We start from the raw sequence: 22,100 nt of genomic DNA on the forward strand, positions 1-22,100 counted from the left end.
GCATCCTTATATTCCCTGACTCGCTGAATAAGACCTGGACTATAAATATTGTGCCACTTTCTTTTGGTATTTTATTAGTATTTGGAATTTGGGTTCATAGAATGTCAAAGACATTAGTGATTGGCATTCTTAAATTCCGTAATTCGCAAGATTGGATCTCGATGTTAGATATTTTAGCCTTTCTTCTGGTATACTACTCTATATTCCACAACTTGCTGATGTCTGCGCCGTGTTATTGGGTTCAAATCAAAATTTTCCCCTACTCTCTCAAGGTAATCTGCGGTTGTGCCTTGCTATTCTTAGTTGCTAAGTTCTACCATCTAATGCCATTGCCTTAGCCTTGAAGTCTCTACATGATTTTGCTATGTCGTGGATCAAATCGGTGACTCATGTTTAATTGGTGCTGGGTGAAAATACGGGTGCGAGTTAAACACTCTTGAAATGAATCTGTGGTGTGGAGGCACAAATACAGTTAACTTGATAAGGGCATAGAGGCAATGACGTCGAACAGAGCTGCTTCCGTATGCATATAATGTTATTCTTTTGTGATGCAGTTTTATGAACAGATCACACCGATTGCACCACATTGATGCCTGAGTTATTTTATTTCTATATTCACTTTTTCACGAGAAGCCTAATGAACAAAGTTGAACGTTGCTAATTCATTCCAAAAGAGGGATTGCCTTAGATATCTTGAGCTTGGTTCATTATTTGGGGAAGTATTGCCTATTTGACCAAGGGAAGGGAAGAGACGTAAGACGTGAGAGAAGCATGCGCCATATACCAGCCTAAACTACTCAGTGGTCGCATGCTATGATTGGAAGAGTGAGAAGACAAGTTTCTAGAGTATGGAAGTCAACTTCCTACTTTCAGTTACTTGAAAAGGCAACATACTGTGCCAAATCCGTTGTTTGCGGGCTTATATAAACTTAATTAATTGACATATCTCTTACTTCCCCTGCCGGCCACAAAAAATGAGTTACTTTATCAGTTCAACATTCCTCGTGCAGCAATGATTAACTGACCCCTGCAGGCCATAAAAAATGAGTTACTTTATCAGTTCAACGTTCGTCATGCAGGAATGATTGACTGACCCCTGCCGGCCACAAAAAATGAATCTACTTTATCAGTTCCACGTTCCTCAGGCAGCAACCTTATGAATGGCGTATTTGATTGCTTCATCTTCATTTGATACCAGTACCGTGGGTCTATACATATTCATAATTATCTTCATTTGATACCAGTACCGTTGGTCTATATATACGTATAAGCATATATAGCATTCTAGTTTTTCTTCGGAGTTGACATTTGTGCCTACACTCTCACATATGGCTGAGCTAATTGGAACAGAATCAGATGGTATAGATTCCATTAGAAATGAGTTATCAGAGCTAGAAAGGAGCCTGAGATCATCATTTCGGCTTCAGGGATCGAGTTTTCGAAGCACTTTGGCTATAAGCACAACAAAAGATGATACCAATGATGAATATGATCTCCAATGGGCTGCCATTGAGAGGTTACCAACTTTTGAGCGGTTGAAGTCGTCTCTGTTTGAGTGTGAGATCGATGGAAGGGCAGTTGATGATAAAGGAAAGAAAGTGGTTGATGTTTCCACGCTTGGTGCATTGGAACGTCATTTTTTCGTAGAGAAGCTCATCAGGCATGTCGAGAATGACAACCTTAATTTGTTGCGCAAGATCAGAGACAGAACGGAAAAGTAAGCTAATTCTTCTCCTCTTGATAATGGGAGTTGCATCTATATTCAGAAAGTCGAATGGCTATGGAGCTACCTGGATACATTAAACCTGTGGCTGCATAAAAGATTTGTGCAGACCTAAGCAGCATGAGACCCCAAAAGTTCATTAACAGATGAAAACACTTCTGTTCATAAAATGTGTTCCAATATACATGCTTCTATTTGATCTTGGTAAGAGGCCACATCATGCCTGCCCATGTTGGCCAACTTATTTGAATGAGGTTTTGCTTTCTTCTTGCTTTTTTCTTTCCTCGTTTACTTCCTCAAACTCATCCCATGGGTGTTATTTTTCATGTAGTAAGGAAATAATTGCTGTCAAACTGTCTTTGACAGGGTTGGTGTCAAATTGCCCACCGTAGAAGTGAGTTATCTGAATTTATGTATTGAAGCAGATTGTGAGATAGTTCAAGGAAAGCCCCTGCCTACTCTCTGGAATTCCCTAAAGAGCATGCTTCCTGTGAGCACTTTTTTTTTTTTTTTTTTTTTGGGGTCGATTACAGTACTACTGTAAGTATCTTTCTTGTGGAGTAGATTGTAGGAATTCTTGCCTTTCCCCACTTTTGAACAGGCGGCTAAATATTAAAGATTGAATTTATTTCATGTGAACTGCTTTCCAACATGTATTTCTATGCCATCGGCAAATATATTTGTAAGTTCTTTAACTCCTGTCATCTGGAATTTGGTTTTTCTTTGTGTACAGATGCATGTTCTTTCTTTTATTTTTTGAGAAAAAAATCAGGCTAAGAAGGAGCTTGTCCTTCTTGAAGAGATTAAGTGTTACCGATAATTTCTCACGTTTCTTCAAATATACTATTGCCAATTAGAGGCTATATTTTGGAAGTGCGGCAAAACCATGTACATCTCTATGTTCTGATTTGCCAAACACTGCTTTTTTGTTCCCATGCCCATTCTTTCATCCTTCTGCTGCTGTAACACTCATCCTGTAATACTTTAGTCTGTCGTAAGACTGAACTAATCCTCACCGTTGTGTTGCAGAAAAATTTCAACAGATGTTTTTGGCATCATGTCAATTTACCTTAAATGGTTGGTGCTTCCTAACAATTTACTAATTCAAGTAAATTTAACATCTTGTCCAGGGTATTCCTGCAATGCCAGGTTCAGAGTCACGTAAGGCCAAAATAAGCATCATTAAGGATGTCGGTGGAATTATAAAGCCTGGAAGGTTTGTTATCCTGTTACAGCTCTTCCAATCCCATCATCTCTGGGAAATTGTGCCTCACCCTTCATCTTTAGGCAGTCTTAGTGTCTTCAACTATTTCATTCACTTCACCCACCAGTAGGTAGTTGTGATGGTTCAGAGCTTGCTCCTCATTATCGAGGTCGCAAGTTCGAATCTCCAGGTGCTAGCATCTTAAGGAGGGGGCCATGGTGGTGGGGTCATGTGCTAGTCTCTCCCAAGGTACAGGGGCCCGGTCCTTTAGGTGCTGTCCAGGCACGGGGGCCCATGGTGGAGTCCTCAGTTACCAAAAAAAAATAACTATTTCATTCACTTCTAGCTGCAATTGTTTGCATCACCTACACTCAAATTAATATCCAGACTTGATGTAGGTTGTAAAAGGCTAATTACTTAGCTTTTACAATGAACTTTTCCAAACTTGAGCATAACCTCATCACCCACTTCGTAGCAAGTGATGAAGTTTGTGAGCATTGGCTGATTCTTTATATTTGAGAGGAGCGCCAAACTTTGGCAATTCGCATCATACTTGCCCACAGTGGAAAGTTTTATGAAGTTTGAGAAGCTTGCTAGCATAACCTACCTTTTAATGGGAATGGTTATCTGACGTATTGTTGGAGAAATCTTTCCAGAATATTTTGAAGTCGACAAAACATTTCTATCGCCTAAGTCGGATATCGATAGTTAAAGTCTCAAGATTTTATAGTCTCAAGACTCGTTATCTCAAGACTCAAGACTCAAGACTCAAGACTCAAGACTCAAAGTTATTCTCACGATGCGTCTTTCTAATCCAAAGGTTGAAGGAAATCCAAAGTCGAGGTTTATGATTGAGGATTTGATCCTATCCTCTCGGGATAGATTCTTTGGTTGGATAATCATTTCGGATTCTTTATATCTTATCTAAGAACGATTGAAGATCCGATGGTCGACGAAATAATCTTGGATTATTCTATTCTTGGAAACCGAGATCCCGATTGTATGGGCGAACAGATTGATGGGCTATCATCGATTCCTTATATAGCTCGGATGATCTTCTTGATTGATTCCGTCCAACGGGTAGATTGGAGGAATTCCTTTGGTAAGTGCCAACGGCTATGATGGCATGAAGGAGTATAAAAGGAAGACGTTCTAGTTGTTTTAAGTGTGTGATCGATAGAAAAATTCCAGAGTCCGAAGATCCTTTGATTGTTAGTTGAGACTCGAGCGAAATTGTATACCGAGAGTGTTTATACTTGGTGACGCCTTGAGCAAGTGTGGTAGATCATCTACACCTAGAAATCAAGGAAGATCAACACCGTAACATCTCTTTGATCATAGTGGAATCCAGCCAATCGGCTGTCGGTGCGTAAGAGTGGACGTAGGCTTGAATCAAGCCGAACCACTATAAACTGAGTGTTCAATTCTCTCTTTCCCTTACTCAGTCTTGCGATTGAATTTTCAACTGTTGCAAAGTCTCTAATTGTTTAAATATCGTGCAAACATCGAGAAATTTTTTTTGTATACCTATTCACCCCCTCTAGGTACTCGTACTAGCTATCTCAATTGGTATCGAGCCTCGTGTTCTTACTTTGTTTGAAGTGTTTTACTTGAGTAAAAGATCCATGGCTAGTATGCTAGCACCGGGCCGATGGAGGGCAAAGCAATACCAGACCTCCCTACTTCGATGGAAAGGATTACAACATCCGGAAGAACAAGATGAAAGCTTTCCTACGATCAAAGGATCCTCCGGAATGGGACGTAGTGGAAAAAGGAATCACTATTGCTGCTGCATCAAACACCGAAAGAGGAAAAGAAACCGTTGAAACCAATGGAATGTCTCAAGAAGAAATAAACAAGAGACAAGCACTTGATGCTAAAGCAATTTATTCTTTATATTGTGCTTTGTCACCAACTGAATATAACAGAATATCTTCTTGTGTCACAGCAAAAGAAGTCCTGGGACAAGGTTACATATCACTTATGAAGGAACATCGAGTGAAGGAGACCAGAATTAACATTCTTCTTGGTCAATATGAATCCTTCAAAATGAAACCAGAGAATCTATAACCGACATGTTTAGTCGTTTTACGAGATATTGTCAATGGTCTTGAGAACCAAGGACAAAAATTTCTGATCCCATGAAGGTGAACAAGCTTCTACGTGGACTCTCCAAGGATTGGAATCATATAAAGACTTCAATAAGAGAGACGCAAAGAATCATGCCATTATCTCAGAGACGAACCGATTGGAACTCTTGATCTTACGAAGTGGAACGAATTAATGAAGACGAAGATCCAAGAGGTAAGAAATCTATTGCACTAAAATCAAATGATGATTCCGATGATGCAGATTCTGAAGATGATATGAATGATGAGGAGCTCGCCCTCATGATAAGAAGATTCAGAAAACTGAATAGAAAAGGCAGAAGGTTTATCCCAAGGAAACAAAATTCTCGTAGACAGCAGACCAAGTCCGTTGATGATGAGGAACCAAACAAAGAAGTAGTTTGCTTCGAATGTAAAAAGAAGGGACACATCGACCCAACCGTCCTCTTCGAAAAAGAAAAGAGGAAAAGCTGAGAAATTTCGAAAAGCTCTTAAAGCCGAAACCCGGAGCGATACAGAGTGTGAAGAGAGTGATGAGGAATATGCCAACCCGTGTCTAATGGCGCAACGGACTCGGACTGGATCGACTCGCATGGTGAATTTGAGGTAAGTAATTATAAAATCCCTGTCAAAGTCTCTAAATATATTAATGAGTTATGTTTTAGTCTTAAGACTTCTCTTAAAAGGATTTCCGAACTTAAAAAGGAAAACTCATTTTTAAAACAAAAGGAAATCATTTTAGAAGAAAAGGTAAAAATTTAGACTTGAATGTTTCTACTCTTAAAGAGAGTGAAGACAATCTTTCAAAAGAAAATGCTTTCTTAAAAACTGATTTATCAAATATTTCAAAGAAATTTTCAATAGGGTCCGAAAAACTTGAAAAAGTTCTTTCAATCCAAAGACCTTACTTTAATAAGTCGGGTCTAGGTATGACAGAAGAAACAATCCCTTTGATTGATTTTCCAAAAGTAAAAGAAAGAATTAAGAAAAGACCATCGAGAGAGGCTTATAAAAATCATTTCAAAAAGTCTTTGTAAAGCCCGTAGGTCGAAATGCTTTAAGGTGTTCTAAGTGTAACAGTCAGATCATTTTGAAAAAGAGTGTCCTATGGTTTGGAAGCCTCGTGAAGAGAGTATGGCCTAATAATGCTTATCCTACTAACACGAAAGGACCCAAGAAAATTTGGGTACCAAAGAAAGCTTGAGACTCTTTTTTTAATGCAGGTCTTTGTCAAAAAGAAGGTAAAGTGGTATCTTGACAGCGGATGTTCAAGACACATGACAGGAGACTCAGAGTGTTTCATAAAGCTTATTAAAGTGAATGGTGGAAAAGTTTCATTCGGAGGAAATAGCAAAGGAAGTATTGTGGGATTCGGAATTGCGAAAATTGGAAATCTCACAATAAGCAATGTCTCTCTAGTGGAAGGACTCAACTACAATCTACTCAAGATTAGCCAATTGTGTGATACGGTTACAAGATCTTCTTTCAAGAAGGCATTTGTTCGGAATTAGCAAAGATTCGACTCGCCTTTCATGGGTCGAAGGCATGGAAACATCTACCTCCTTGATGTAAAGCCAAATGAAGAACAATGCTTAATTTCAATTCAAGATGAAGCAATTCTATGGCATAGAAAGCTTGGCCATATCAACAAGAAGCAATTAGCCAAAATCTCTTCAAAGCAGCTTGTTAGAGGTCTACCTAAACCGCCATACCAAAAGTCTCGACTTATGTACTCCATGCATTCTGGGAAAGCAGGTAAGAAATTCATTTAAACAAATAAATCATGTATCTACTAATCATGTAATACGCTTGCTTCATATGGATCTCTTCGACCAACAAGAACCCGAGCATTGGAGGTAAGAAATATTGTCTAGTAATTGTAGATGATTACTCTCGTTTTACCTGGGTATATTTTCTAGCAAACAAATCAGAAACCTTTTCGTACTTTGAAAAGTTTGCTAAAAAGGTTCAAAATGAAAAAGGATGTGCTATTTCTAGTATAAGAACAGATCATGGAAGTGAATTTGAAAATCAAGATTTTACGAGATTCCGTGATAAATCTGGTGTTAATCACATGTTCTCCTCTCCGTATACTCCAGAGCAAAATGGAGTTGTGGAAAGAAAGAATAGATCTCTTCAAGAAATGGCTAGAACACTTTTAATTGAAAGTAAAATTTCTTCACGATTTTGGGCTGAAGTGTTTCAACCTTGCTATATTATAAATAGAGTCTTTTTAAGACCTATTCTTGATAAAACCCCTATGAATTGTTCAAAGGTAAGAAGCCTATTGTTTCATACTTTCATGTGTTCGGTTGCAAATGCTTTATTTTGAAAAATGCAAATGATCGAGTTGGTAAGTTTGAAGAAAGATCGATGAAGGCATCTTCCTTGGATATTCTACATCAAGCAAAGCCTACAGAGTCTACAATAAAAAAGCCAGCCTCGTGGAAGAATCAATGAATGTCAAATTCCAAGACTCGGTAAGATGAATCCAGCCGGACTCGCACGATGAGACCGAATCCGCTCTAGATCTTCAAATGTCTACATCTCAAGAAGCATCTCAGATTCTCGGGAAGTCCATCATCAAGACGCTCATGGAGAATCAAATAAAGAAAGAGATCATCAACCCGGCAACCGGAAACACAAATCCAGTCATCCCAAAGATCTTATTATTGGCGAACTTAATGAAGGAATCCGCACTGCATCAAAAAGGCATGAAGAATCTAGTGTCGTGGCTCTCATCTCCGAAATTGAACCAAAAAGCATAGAAGAAGCTTTATCCGATGAAAGCTGGATCGAAGCTATGCAAGAAGAGCTTAGACAAGCTTCAACATCAATGATGTCCGGGAATTGACATCTAAACCAAAAGGTAAAACAAGTATTGGAACCAAATGGGTATTCAGAACAAAATGAACGAAAAAGGAAAAGTCGTACGAAACAAAGCAAGGCTCGTGGCCAAAGGGTATACGCAAGAAGAAGGAATAGACTATGACGAGACTTACGCACCCGTTGCAAGGTTAGAAGCTATTCGTCTATTACTTGCGTTTGCTTGTTACAAAAATTTCAGGTTATTCCAAATGGACGTCAAAAGTGCTTTCCTAAATGGATTTATCCATGAGGAAGTTTATGTGGAACAACCGCCCTGGATTTGAAGACCCAAAGAAGCCGACTCGCCTTCGACCGAAAAGGCTCGTATGGTCTAAAGCAAGCACCTCGAGCTTGGTACGACAGATTAAGTAAGTTTTTATTACAAAATGGTTTTGTCAAAGGTAAAGTAGATACTACTTTGTTTATCAAAAAGGAAAACAAAAACTTTTACTTGCTCAAATATATGTTGATGACATTATTTTTGGATCTTCTAATGAAAGTCTTTGCAAGAAATTTTCTAAGTCTATGCGGGATGAATTTGAAATGAGTATGATGGGAGAATTAACATTCTTTCTTGGACTCCAAGTGAAACAAATGAAGGAAGGAACTTTCATCCATCAAGAAAAATATGCGAATGATCTTGTCAAAAGATTTGGATTGGAAAAATGCAAAAAGATCGACATACCAATGTCATGTTCTCGTAAGATAGACAAGGATGAAGAAGGGAAGAAAATAGATCAAAAGCCGTACGAAGCATGATCGGTTCACTTTTTATCTTACCGCTTCTAGACCCCGATATTTTGTTTAGTGTTTGTATCTCGTGCTAGGTTTCAATCAGATCCTAGAGAATCACATCTCAAAGGCCGTGAAACGAATTATCAAATACGTTGCTTCATCTTCAAGCATCGGTCTTTGGTATCCAAAGAAGGGAGACTTTAATCTTCTAGGATACTCGGATGCAGATTCGGCGGTTGCGGAATCGATAGAAAGAGCACTTGGAACTTGTCAACTACTTGGAAACAGAACGGTGTCTTGGTTTCGAGGAAACAAAGCACCGTAGCTCTTTCAACAACAAGCAGAGTATGTAGCTCTTGAAGTCATTCGCAAATTCTATGGATAAAACAACAGCCTACAAGACTTTGGCATTGAAGACTCATGCACGAAATCGATGTGACAACACCGAGTGCTATAAATCTCACCAAAAATCCAATCCTTCATTCAAGAGCAAAGCATATTGAGATTCGACATCACTTTATTAGAGATCATATTCAAAATGGAGAAATCTCGATTCAATTTGTTGATTCAAAAAGTCAACTAGCGAGACATATTCACAAAGCCTTTGGAGAAGAATCGTTTGACTTTATCCGCTCAAGACTCAACATTTTGAAGCTTGAAGAAGTTAAAGTCTAGAGACTCACCAACTCTAAAGACTCGATCTCTTAGACTCTAAGTCCCGAGACTCGTACATTCGTGGATAAAGACCGTAAGTTGTATTTCTTCTAAAAGGTACTAATTGTCATTTAGTCGAAAAGGTACGATCTTTTGTTTAATAATTTTGGCAGTTATAGATTTTGAAAAGAAGTAATCGTTCACTTTCCATTGCACCGATTGAACTTCCCTTTTCAAAAACTAAGTTATATATATATATACGTTTTTCTTTCCCCAAATCTTCAAACCCTAAAAAGCACTCTTCTCTCGATATTGTTTCTACTCTTTGTTCATCGTCGAGAAAGTGGTCATTTTTCTTGGGAAAGCAAGTGAAGGAATCCTCCAATAGACAAAGAAAGATGTCGTCTTCAAGGAAATCATCAAGAATCGCGAACAGGGACCACAAAGAATGAAGAAGGGACCGACTCATTTCGATCTCACCGAGGAAGAAGACTTATCCGGTCGCCGACAAAGTCCGATTCGCTCTCCTCCACGTCATTCAGCATCTCCCGCCCCACAAAGTGAAAGTCATAACTGGAAGAAGAGATAATCGAGGATGCCGACCAAGAAGAGTTCAAAAGCCTTCCTTTTTGTATAAACTTTATTGTGCATTGAAAAGCACGTGTACTCCATTGAACTACATAGATGACTTCCTTAAGGACAAAAATTATGGGAATGAGTATCTTTTCGAAGAAAATGGAGGAATGGGGAATTGCCCCAAAAGGAAAAGCAGAGGAAGCTCTTGCGAACATTCCAAGAGATCCTCGTATGCCGTGACAAAATCCGATTGACGCGAATGATGATGACAAAATGTTCCTTGAATTTGAACCTAGAATGGGTGTGGCGGCAAAGGCGAAAGGAAATCGGATGGATTTGTTTAAATCCAAGGATCAAGAAAAAGTGTATTACGCCTGTTGAAAAGAGGGGTAATCAACCCTAGAAGTGTCGATTTTGACTTCCCCGGATTCCATCAACTTGAACCTAAGAGAGAAGTTGAATTTGCTTCAACTTGAGACTTTTCGCTCCGACTCTACGTGACGGGTATGATCATCGACCGCTTATTTCTATTCAAATCTTAGCTTTTGGATGCGAATAGAATTTCATTCAGTTGTTCGAGACAAAGTCTATGTGGTAGATGTGAATATGTTGCGTACATAGTTGGAGTTGAACGGGACGCTATCTCCCAATTAAAGTCTCACCCGCTCGAACTACTCGGATCTTGTCAAAGATAGGGATGTAGATAAGAAAATTATCTATTCAAGAATGAACGCTATCAACATTGTGCTTCACAAGATTGTGATCAATTGTCTAAGACCTAAGTCTACTTCAAAGACTTCGTGTCTCTTTTCGAAGCAAAGTTGATGTATGCGATCAACTCAGACGGAAGTTCTCTCTCCCGCACACTATTCTTTTCCATATGTACGTAACCGTGTCAAAAGACAAAGGACAATTGCCTTATCCCGGTCTCTGGGTGACCAAGATCTTCGACATCCGAATATTGAACCGCCACATACTTTTTGTGTTCGACCGTGTGATAAGATGGTGGTAGGGTTGAAAATGTTAATGAAGATGCGTCTGCAAGAACTTTCTAAGGCAATGGAGAAATTCAAAAGTGAAATCTCCAGTCCAGTCTGCTTCAAAAGGAAAAGGAAAGAAGGCATTTAGTGCTTCTTCGAAAAAGAGGAAAAGAACTCTTATCCTGGAGGATGAGGATGAAGATGAAGATGATGAAGATCCCACTATTCCAAAGACCGACAAGAACAAGACGTTCGTGTCTTATTCGACGTAACTTCAGCAGAGCGTAGAAGAAGAAGAACAGAGAGAGAAGGAGAAAGAAGTTGAGGAAGAAAAAGAAGAAGTAAAAGATCACCGGGAGCTGAGCAACTGAGAGAAGGGAAATCAAGAGATTGATCATCACTCTTCCCCTTTCGATGTCCTAGAGACAGGGGAGTTAGCGAGCAAGAGAGGTCTCCACCTCATGCGCCGAAGATCAAAGAAAATCTCCGTAAGACCCGAAGAAGCTCAGTCTCTCAATTGCTCGAAGAAGATGATACGACGATTCCAAATCTGCAAGACCGTTCGTAAGCGCCATCGTTCGCACACACACCATCCGAGAAAGCCAATGCCGCACATACGACGGATGATTCTCGTAGATCTTCGTAGTATCATGAATATTCTTCGGAAATGCGTAACCAGATATATATTCGGATTGTGAAATCCAAGTCTTGAAGCATGCTGGACAAGCATCTTCAGCCTCTCGGAAGAAAAATACAAAGACCTCGCTCTACAACTTCAAGCCAATGCCAAGAGAGAAGAGGTAGCTCATCTGCGAGAAGATCTCGAAGAAGCTCAAGGAGTAGTCCACCCATTGGGGATTTCCAGATCGTGCGCATTCCCAAGCAGACATGACTCCTTTCTCACCCTCTTTTTAATGATGACAAAAAGGGGAGAACCAATTTGAACAAACATTATTTATTTGACTTTTGTGGTTATGTTTATTTTTGAGTATGACTTGAGAACTTGAACTTGAGTGTTAGACTGAATTGGTTGTGGATTTTGATGCTTGACTGGTTGCATTTATATCAAGTATTGTTACATGGTATTACTCATGAAAGACTAACCAATTTGTCTGTGGATGCGAGTCCGGTTGTTTATTAATCTTTATGAGTTAGCCATATTGCTTGAGAAATGTTTTGCAGGTCAAAGTTGTTCAAATCTTCAAGAAAGTTTTGTCACCATCAAAAAGGGGGAGATTGTTGGAGAAATCTTTCCAGTAATATTTTGAAGCCGACAAAACATTTCTATCGCCTAAGTCTGGATATCGATAGTTAAAGTCTCAAGATTTTATAGTCTCAAGACTTCGTTATCTCAAGACTCAAGACTCAAGACTCAAGACTCAAGACTCAAAGTTATTCTCACCGATGTCTTTCTAATCCAGTGTTGAAGGAAATCCAAAGTCGAGGTTTATGATTGAGGATTTGATCCTATCCTCTGGGATAGATTCTTTGGTTGGATAATCATTTCGATTCTTTATATCTTATCTAAGAACGATTGAAGATCCGATGGTCGACGAAATAATCTTGGATTATTCTATTCTTGGAAACCGAGATCCCGATTGTATGGGCGAACAGATTGATGGGCTATCATCGATTCCTTATATAGCTCGGATGATCTTCTTGATTGATTCCGTCCAACGGGTAGATTGGAGGAATTCCTTTGGTAAGTGCCAACGGCTATGATGGCATGAAGGAGTATAAAAGGAAGACGTTCTAGTTGTTTTAAGTGTGTGATCGATAGAAAAATTCCAGAGTCTCGAAGATCCTTTGATTGTTAGTTGAGACCGAGCGAAATTGTATACCGAGAGTGTTTATACTTGGTGACGCCTTGAGCAAGTGTGGTAGATCATCTACACCTAGAAATCAAGGAAGATCAACACCGTAACATCTCTTTGATCATAGTGGAATCCAGCCAATCGGGCATCGGTCGCGAAAGAGTGGACGTAGGCTTGAATCAAGCCGAACCACTATAAACCGAGTGTTCAATTCTCTCTTTCCCTTACTCGTCTTGCGATTGAATTTTCAACTGTTGCAAAGTCTCTAATTGTTTAAATATCGTGCAAACATCGAGAAATTTTTTTTTTTTGTATACCTATTCACCCCCTCTAGGTACTCGTACTAGCTATCTCACGTATTACCAATCTCATTATTACACCTGCAATTCAAGAAGATTATTGTCCTAACAGTTTTAAGAGAGCAGCACAAGCTTGATGATAGAAAAGTACATAATATTCATTGTGCCTTTTCTTGCCACAGAATGACTCTACTGCTTGGACCACCTGGATGTGGGAAAACTTCCTTTCTAAAGGCTCTTTCAGGGATCCTAAGCAAATCACTCAAGGTTTTATGCTCGCTCTATGCTTAAGAACTTCTATCTCAAACTGCACTAGGCTTAAAGGCAATACCAACTTACCGCATGTATGGTTTACAAATGACATGTAAACTGAGACAGAATCATGCTCAAGGGAACGCATGCTCATCCAAGTTCTTTATATAAAAAATCAACATCAACATCCTAGCAGACATGGACTCAGCGAGTTTTCATGAAGTCAACACTGAGGCATATTGTGCTATTCTATTTGATGAAAGTGCTTGGAGGGTGCTGAGAAGTGAGAGATAATATTGTGTGCATTTGTCTTCTTTGCATTTTGTAGCTAATTGGAACAGAACTATTCTCTAGTCTATGGTTAATTGCACAGAACTTGAAGTTCGAACTAAGTGAATTGAGTACTGTCAAAGCATCTGGAATCTCTTATTAATCTGTCTTTGAGTTTAATATTCTCTCCTTTTCCCTCTCTTATCTGACAGGTCACTGGAGAAATATCATATAATGGCCACAAGACACAAGTTCATCCCCCAAAAACGTCTGCTTACATAAGCCAATATGATCTGCACATTCCAGAAATGACCGTGAGGGAAACACTGGACTTCTCTGCCCGTTGTCAGGGTGTTGGAAGCCGAGAAGGTGAATATCCTTTGTGAAGAAAAAACTGATTTAGTACTATTCAATTAAGTTTAATATATACATGTCAAAATAAACCCTAAAATTCCTAAAGACCAATTTACCTTTGTACCCCTAACATCCTTCAAAGTGGTTTTGGATCTGTCACTTGGAATCTGTGTTAAATGATGGTCTTCTTGGTTTTTCTGGTTGCTAAGATATCATGATGGAGATCAGCAGAAGGGAGAAGGAAGCAGGAATTGTTCCAGATCCTGATACAGATACTTACATGAAGGTACCTTAGTGACAATCTCGAACTTTTTTCTCTCTACCCATTATAAGGTACAATGTGAGTCTCCTGTTCTGTTACTGGAAAAAAGCCGATTCGAATCTCAGCATTGAATTATTCCTAGAAGGCGAAGAGCTGTAAATCATAGTTTGGTTGTTTTTCTGGAAGACAAATTCGGGACTTTTGTGCTGTATCATATAAAAGAGGATATAAACTGATTTTTCTGCATTAAAATGTAATTTCAACAGTTAAGTGGTGGGTAACAGTGAGTTTCTGAGCTCTTCTATTCCTTCTCTGCCGAGGAAACAATCTTTGAAAACTGGGATGGCTGGGATGTAACATTTGCATTAGATTGTTTCTTAGCCAGGTTACTAGAAGTTCTACTTTGAGTGTGGTGCAACTAGTGCAGTTAATAGTCACAGATTCCACTTAAACATAAATAACAAGTTAAAAAGTCCAACTCAAAAGCTTAAGCTGTTAGGTGGAGGAGACTACATGAATAAAAAGAGTATTTAGGTCTATGCATATTCATGTCGAATTTGACCACGCACATTTACGAAAGAAATAGCACTGGCTTTGATATTATGTTGAGAGAAAAAAAAAATTGAACTGAATGCTTGATTAGGTAAATGTGACTCCAAGCCATCTATTTATAATGAAGCCAAGAGGCCAAAACTACTATATCACCATTATTGTTTCCATACATAAAATAATAAAGGAAATGGACAAATATGCTCCCATCGGCCAAATACTCTCCACTCGTTAAGACCATGGCATAGGCTTAAGGGACGGAATAGTGTGCGTAGCATAGGCGAAAAACACAGGTTTGAGTCCCCACACAACTTGTTCAAACGAACCATGTTGGGGCCACCCACCCAGTCTTGGGCTTGTGTCTCACTTGATCTATTGGATTGATGGGGGTACTTGATGTGTCCAACCAATCCAATGTGAGCTCGTTATGATAAAAGGAAATATTGGCCACTTCCAGAACTTTTGTCCACAATAATCATGTCTCGTTTACCAGGCAATTGCTCTCAAAGGACTTAAAAGAACTCTTCAGACGGACTACATTTTAAAAAGTAAGCTCTTTGACTGAGTCGACAGTTAATTAATTTGCTGTAAATCAAATATTTAAGCAGAAACTTCCGTCTTTATTTCTTCAACTTCTTTGCAGATCCTAGGGCTGGATATCTGTGCAGACACGTTGGTTGGAAATCCCATGAGAAGAGGAATCTCAGGTGGTCAAAAGAAAGATTGACTACAGGTAGTAGAAACACAGAATGCAGCAAATCTCATCAAGAATAAAATTCTATGTGATTGAAGTGAAACGATGTTTTACTATCATTTCCTAGCTTGGCTACTTAAGTTTCCAAAATCTTATCTGCGAAGTCAACTTTCTGGTAAAAATTGTACAGCGGAGATGATTGTTGGCCCAAATAAAGCTCTATTCATGGACGAGATAACGAATGGCTTGGACAGTTCGACGGCCTTTCAGATTGTTTCTTGTCTTCAGCAACTAGCACATTTGACAGATGCCACTATACTGGTTTCGCTTCTTCAGCCTGCCCCAGAAACATTTGATCTGTTTGATGACCTTTATTCTGATGGCTGAAGGAAAATCGTGTACCAAGGCCCTCGTGACCAAGCTCTCAAGTTTTTTGAGGACTGTGGATTCAGGTGTCCTGAAAGAAAAGGGGTTGCCGATTTCCTCCAAGAGGTAGCAAACACTCAGCAGATTGTGCACTGCAAGTTAGCTACCTTGGTTGACCATTTATTACGTTGCCCGCTGATATGCAGGTTATATCAAGAAAAGACCAAGCACAATATTGGCAGCGTCCTGAGCTACCTTATAGCTATATGTCAGTCAATATGTTCTGTAAAAAGTTCAAGGAATCTTATTGTGGGATGAAGCTAGATCAGGAGCTTTTGGACACATTTGATAGGTCCAAAATCCACAAAAATGCTGTTTCTTTTAATGTATACTCTCTGTCCAGATTGGAACTTCTGAGAGCATGTATGGCGAGGGAACTTCTTCTCATGAGGAGAAATTCTTTCATCTATGCTTTCAAATCAGTACAGGTCAAACTAAACTCTCATACATCTCTAGCAGCTTTTATGATGTATATCACTTTCAACGTTCATGCCTATTATAATCTAATTTTTAATCTATCTCCCTGATTCTAATTTCAAAAAGGACCTTGAAGTTGACTATTGCCATTTGCATCATACAGCTCATTTTCATTGCATTTATCACGATGACTGTATTCTTGCGGACTCGGATGGGAATAGATGTTTTTCATGCCAACTACTATATGGGCTCTCATATTATGCGCTAGTCATACTCCTCGTTGATGGACTTCCGGAATCAGCAATGACCGTTTCAAGGCTAGAAGCCTTCTATAAACAAAAGGAGCTGTACTTTTACCCTGCTTGGGCTTATGCAATTCCAGCATCTATACTGAAACTTCCTCTTTCACTGCTGGAATCTGTGGTTTGACATCTCACATATTATGTGATTGGATACAGTCCTGAAGTAGGGAGGTAAGTCTTAACGTGAGAGTTCTTCAGTTTAGGACCTTTCATTACCTCACCTCCATAACCTTCTTTTTACATTTCAATGTCATCTGTAAGTTTTACTACCATTTTACAAGTAAGCCAGTGCTTCTATTGTTTTCTGCTTATTTATGCAGGTTCTTCCGCCAACTATTACTTCTTTTCTCTGTGCACTTGTCCTCAGTATCCTTGTTCCGTTTTCTTGCCTCAATCTTTCAAACTATGGTTGCCTCCAACTTAGCTGGTAGTGTTGCATTACTGATTTTGATGCTATTTGGTGGTTTCATCATCCCAGAATGTAAGGATGGTAGAATTTCTATTTGGTTTGATCTTGGATGAATAAGTGTGGCTTAATATTTCACTTTGTCGCTGCAGCCTCTATGCCTGCTTGGTTGAAGTGGGGTTTCTGGGTCTCTCCAATGACATATGGAGAAATTGGACTTTCTGTCAATGAATTTGATGCTCCACGATGGCAAAAGGTGAGGGCCTTGTAGAAGTGAGAACAAGTATTTGGCTCCTGTAGTTCCTTAAGTTGCAGAAGTGCTTAAGCACTTTTATCTAGGAAAGTATTTTGACATGCTAGCACTCTTGGTTAGCTAAACTGGCTTGGCTATTTCAATGTTCTTTTGTTTGTGGTGCTCTGAGTATGCGGGCAAGACACAAGTCCATCTGTTTATAAATCTGAGGGCTTCACTTAACAAAAGATGTTGACAATCTTTATGTCCTATGGTCTCATTCTTGTAATTTCTCTGTGCTACCTTCTTGCCTAAGATCAGTGCATCTCTTGATGTTATAGCTTCCAGTTACTTGACTTCGATACAACACAATTACTGGATTAATGATAATATCCACGAGACAAGTATTTGGGTACTCGTATTCTTTCAGAAAACAAAATATCCTCAAAAGTGGGTACAATTTTGTAATCCATAGGAAAAACTAACATCCTCTGCATTTCTCCATGCATTTTAACTTGTTTTTGCTTAAATGAATCATTGATTTAACTAACTTTCTCTTCATCTTTTTATGCAAGTGGATTAGTTCTTACTGTTAAACGTATATTCACAGATATTGTCATCAAACACTACAGTAGGGAGTGCAACCCTTGAAAGCCGAGGACTAAACTTTGATGGGTATTTCTTTTGGGTATCAATCGGTGCCTTATTGGGATTTACTTTACTGTTCAACATCGGTTTCACTTTGGCCTTAAGTTTCTTGAAGCGTAAGTTCATTTCTGCATCTGGACCTCACTTTTGCAGCAATAGTGCCAAGGGTGTTCATGAATCACTTTAAAACTTACAGCTCCAGGATCATCACGTGCTATCATTTCACGTGAGAAGTACTTGCATAGTCGTGAAACTGAAGATTCTCATGACAGCATAAAGCATGAAGAGACAAAGAAAGTTGCTGCTGAACCTATGCAAACAAAAAATGGTCGAGTCCGAAATTCTTCCTCGCCCAATTATAGTCACGCAATTATTATTTTTGATGTTCCTTTAAAATTATTAAACCAGCTTCTTTATTTCAAACAGGCAGGATGGTGTTACCTTTCACACCGTTGACGCTCGTTTTTAACAATCTGCAGTACTACATAGACACCCCTGTGGTAACCTGGAACTCCTCTTTCCTCCTGAAGTTGCAAGATTGAACCTTTCAGATCCAATAAATGATGATGTCTCTTCTCACTACATTCTCCCTCTTCGAGTTTCTCAGGAAATGAGAGAACAAGGATTTGCACAGAAAAGACTGCAACTTCTCTCTGATATCATAGGCGCATTCAGACCTGGTATTCTTACCGCGTTGATGGGTGTGAGCGGAGCTGGGAAAACTACTCTTATGGATGTCCTTTGTGGGAGAAAAACTACCGGCTATATTGAAGGAGAAATAAAGTTGGTAGTTATCCCAAGGTTCAAGAAACATTTGCAAGAATCTCCGGTTACTGTGAGCAAACAGACATACATACCGCACAAATCACAGTGGAAGAATCTGTCATATTTTCCGCATGGCTTCGTTTGGATCCTCAGATTGACTCAAAATGTAAAATGGTAAGATTACAGTCCTGGCTTCTGATAATTTGCTTTGTTGAGCTACCATCAGGACAATCATGAATTGCCTGTGTAGGAATTTGTTAATGAAGTCTTGGAGACAATTGAGCTTGATGGAATAAAAGATTCTTTAGTGGGCATACCTGGCATTAGTGGTCTATCCACAGAGCAACGAAAACGACTCACAATCTCTGTGGAGCTTGTTGCAAATCCTTCCATAATCTCTATGGATGAGCCTACAACAGGACTTGATGCTAGAGCTGCTGCGATTGTCATGCGAGCAGTGAGGAACATAGTTGATACAGGAAGAACAATAGTTTGCACCATCCACCAACCCAACATTGACATATTTGAGGCCTTTGATGAGGTAAAGCGTGTTAATCTATATATGTATACACACACACTATGTCCATCAGTTGGCTTTCTTCCAGCATGCTAGAACGATTAGATGAATAGGTTTCATATGGATCACAAGTGAAGATAACAGTATCGAATCACTAGAGCAGAATCTTATTTTAATTTCATTAAATAATGGTAGCTCTTAAATCACTATGAGCAGAATCCTATTTTTTCATTTCATTTTGATTGAAGAAACTATTAAAAAAAGCCACATCTTAGCCGGTAATTTCTTGTGTAAAATATTTTAGTACTTCTGGTTAGATATTGGAAGGCCTAATCTCTCTCTCTCTCTCTCTCTCTCTCTGAGCAGTTGGTTTTATTAAAAACTGGTGGACGGCTGATTTACTCAGGACCCTTGGGACATAACTCAAGCAAAATTATAAAATACTTCGAGGTCAGTTTGATGCCCTAACACAAAGATTTGAGAATTGCTTCCATTTCTTGTAATTTGACTACATAATTCTTATCAAAACAACTGCTAATAATTAATAGCTCCAACAAACAACTTCTGTTGGACAGAGTATTCCAGGGTGCCAAAGATTAAGAGCAACTACAATCCAGCTACATGGATGCTAGAAGTGACTTCTACCTCAGCTGAAGCTGAACTTGGGATTGATTTTGCTCTAATATACAGAGAATCGACATTATATGAGTAAGTTCATCCTCTACTACTATTGAGTGCCCAATAACAGTGTGCATGCTTGATAATAGTCGACATACGGCAATGGTTTCTTTGGTCTTTTCCTTCGGGCTGTATAAGCTCCTGGAGTCTTAAGATTTTAGACTAAGGGAGCTGATATGCCATATCACGTGTGAGAAGCTTAAGTCGTTAGGTGAAGACGTGGTTAGTCTAGTCTTTTTTGTCTAGTAGTAAGTGTGGAAATTTAATTGGGGAGGCAATTGGGGCCTGGAAAGATTCAAACTCAGTAGCTCCAGCTGTGATTCTAGGTAAGATTTTGTAGAACTACTGCTAACTGTTCTAAAAGCTTTAGCTGTTTGATGAAGGCATGGTTATTATTTAAATATTCTAACACCATATATATGATAACCCACAGCTTTGTCTGCTGTATCTTGACCTTGCCTTCCAGTGTCTCTAGTTGTCTTCAGACTTAACCGGTGTTCCTGCTCCGATCTCCTCAGTTAACAGATGTGAAGTTTGATCGATTCATTGAAAAAATCCATTTTGATCAACCTTTTGTTGTTTTCGCTTCCAGGACCAACAAAGAACTTGTAAACAAGTGGAGCACTCCACCTCCCGGTAGTAGTGACTTGCACTTCGCCTCCCAATTCTCGCAGAACAGGTGGGGACAATTCAAATCATGTCTTTGAAGCAGTGCTTGTCCTATTGGAGAAGTCCTCCTTACAACTTGATGCGTATCCTTTACACAATTGCCGCGTCTTTTCTGTTTGGGGTACTGTTCTGGAAGCAAGGGAAGAAATTGTGAGTAACTATCCCTCTCGGTTAATTTGAGACTTGAGTCTGCTGGAGTTTTGGAGCACAAGCTTATTGAGATGATCTAAGGTCTCCATCTGGCTAACTGAACTAACACTTCTCTCATCTTTTTAGCATCTAATCTTCAACAAGGAAGAAGTAAAGCAAAGTGCACACCTTCTAGGGTGGCAATTGTTTGGCTGGGTTTTTCAGTTATAAAAGTTGCATCGATTGGCACAATTAACTAGCATATATTCAGTCATATAAAATCATATATTTTCTTACTTTTTTTATTTTATGATCTGGTATGGTTAAGAGGCTGGAATATCTCCTGACGCCATATCCTCTTGTTGATAGAAACAATCAGCAGAACTTATTCAATGCAATTGGTTCGATGTATATAGCCGTTATCTTCTTGGGCATAAACAATTGCTCATCAGTACTACAGTATATTGCTATGGAACGGACCGTCATGTATCGTGAGAGATTTGCAGGGATGTACTCTTCATGGGCTTTTTCACTAGCACAGGTATAGAAATCTTGGAAGCTGATTGAGTTGGTTAATGTAGTAGTTAGGATTCAACCTTCTTAACAGATGCACAAATGTAGGTCAATTGAATATTCCAAATTCTCAACATGTTATAAGACATATAAAAAGAAGTAAAACAATTTAATCAGATTGTAGTGCTATGCTGATTTCACAGGTTGTTGTTGAGATACCATATGTGCTAGCTCAAGCAATTATATTTGTGATCATCACCTATCCGATGATTGGTTATTTCGGGTCAGCATACAAGATTTTCTGGTACTTCTATGTCATGTTCTGCTCATTGCTGTCATACAATTACCTTGGAATGCTGCTCGTGTCCCTGACACCAAATTTCACGGTGGCTGCAATTCTACAATCTGCCTTCTATGCAAATTTCAATATTTTTGCTGGGTTTTTGATCCCAAAACCGGTAAGCCATCTGTGTCATTGACCATAGTTTTATCTAATTTTTTTTCTTAGCTCTTTGCACAAACATTTTGTCCCTTTTCTTTTCTTTGTATATGTGGAGTACCAGATTATGAAGTTCATGAATCTTACAAGATATAGATATCTTATGCATGTATCAGCAACTACTAAGTAAAACTATTTCCTACATCTCAAAATTTAGTGCTTCGGGAATTAATAGTGTTCTACTATCACTGTGGCAGAGAATTCCAAAATGGTGGATCTGGTTATACTATGTGTCCAACATCATGGGCACTTAACGGTATGCTAACTTCGCAGTATGGAAATATTGATAAGAACATATCGGCATTCGGAGAAACTAAAACCGTGGTGGCCTTCTTGAAGGATTATTTCGGATTTCACCATGATCAATTGTACGTTGCGGCGATTGTCCTTGTCACCTTTCCTGTTGTTCTAGCAACTCTTTTCGCATACTGTATAGGGCACTTGAACTTCCAGAGAAGGTGACATCATAATTCTCTGTTAGTATCACAGTGTAAAATCTAGTTGTATAATCCTCAAAACTAGCCAAATAAAGTGAATAGGTTTTTGTGACATTCGAG

At 39.0% G+C, this 22,100-nt stretch overlaps 1 pseudogene; it reads left to right on the forward strand.

The window, feature by feature from the left end:
* The first annotated feature begins 1,181 nt into the window (after positions 1-1,181).
* On the forward strand, positions 1,182-22,084 carry LOC104435026 (annotated as a pseudogene).
* Positions 22,085-22,100: the final 16 nt, after the last annotated feature.

Source organism: Eucalyptus grandis, chromosome 2 (genome assembly GCF_016545825.1).
Source record: "Eucalyptus grandis isolate ANBG69807.140 chromosome 2, ASM1654582v1, whole genome shotgun sequence".
Lineage (NCBI taxonomy): Eukaryota > Viridiplantae > Streptophyta > Magnoliopsida > Myrtales > Myrtaceae > Eucalyptus > Eucalyptus grandis.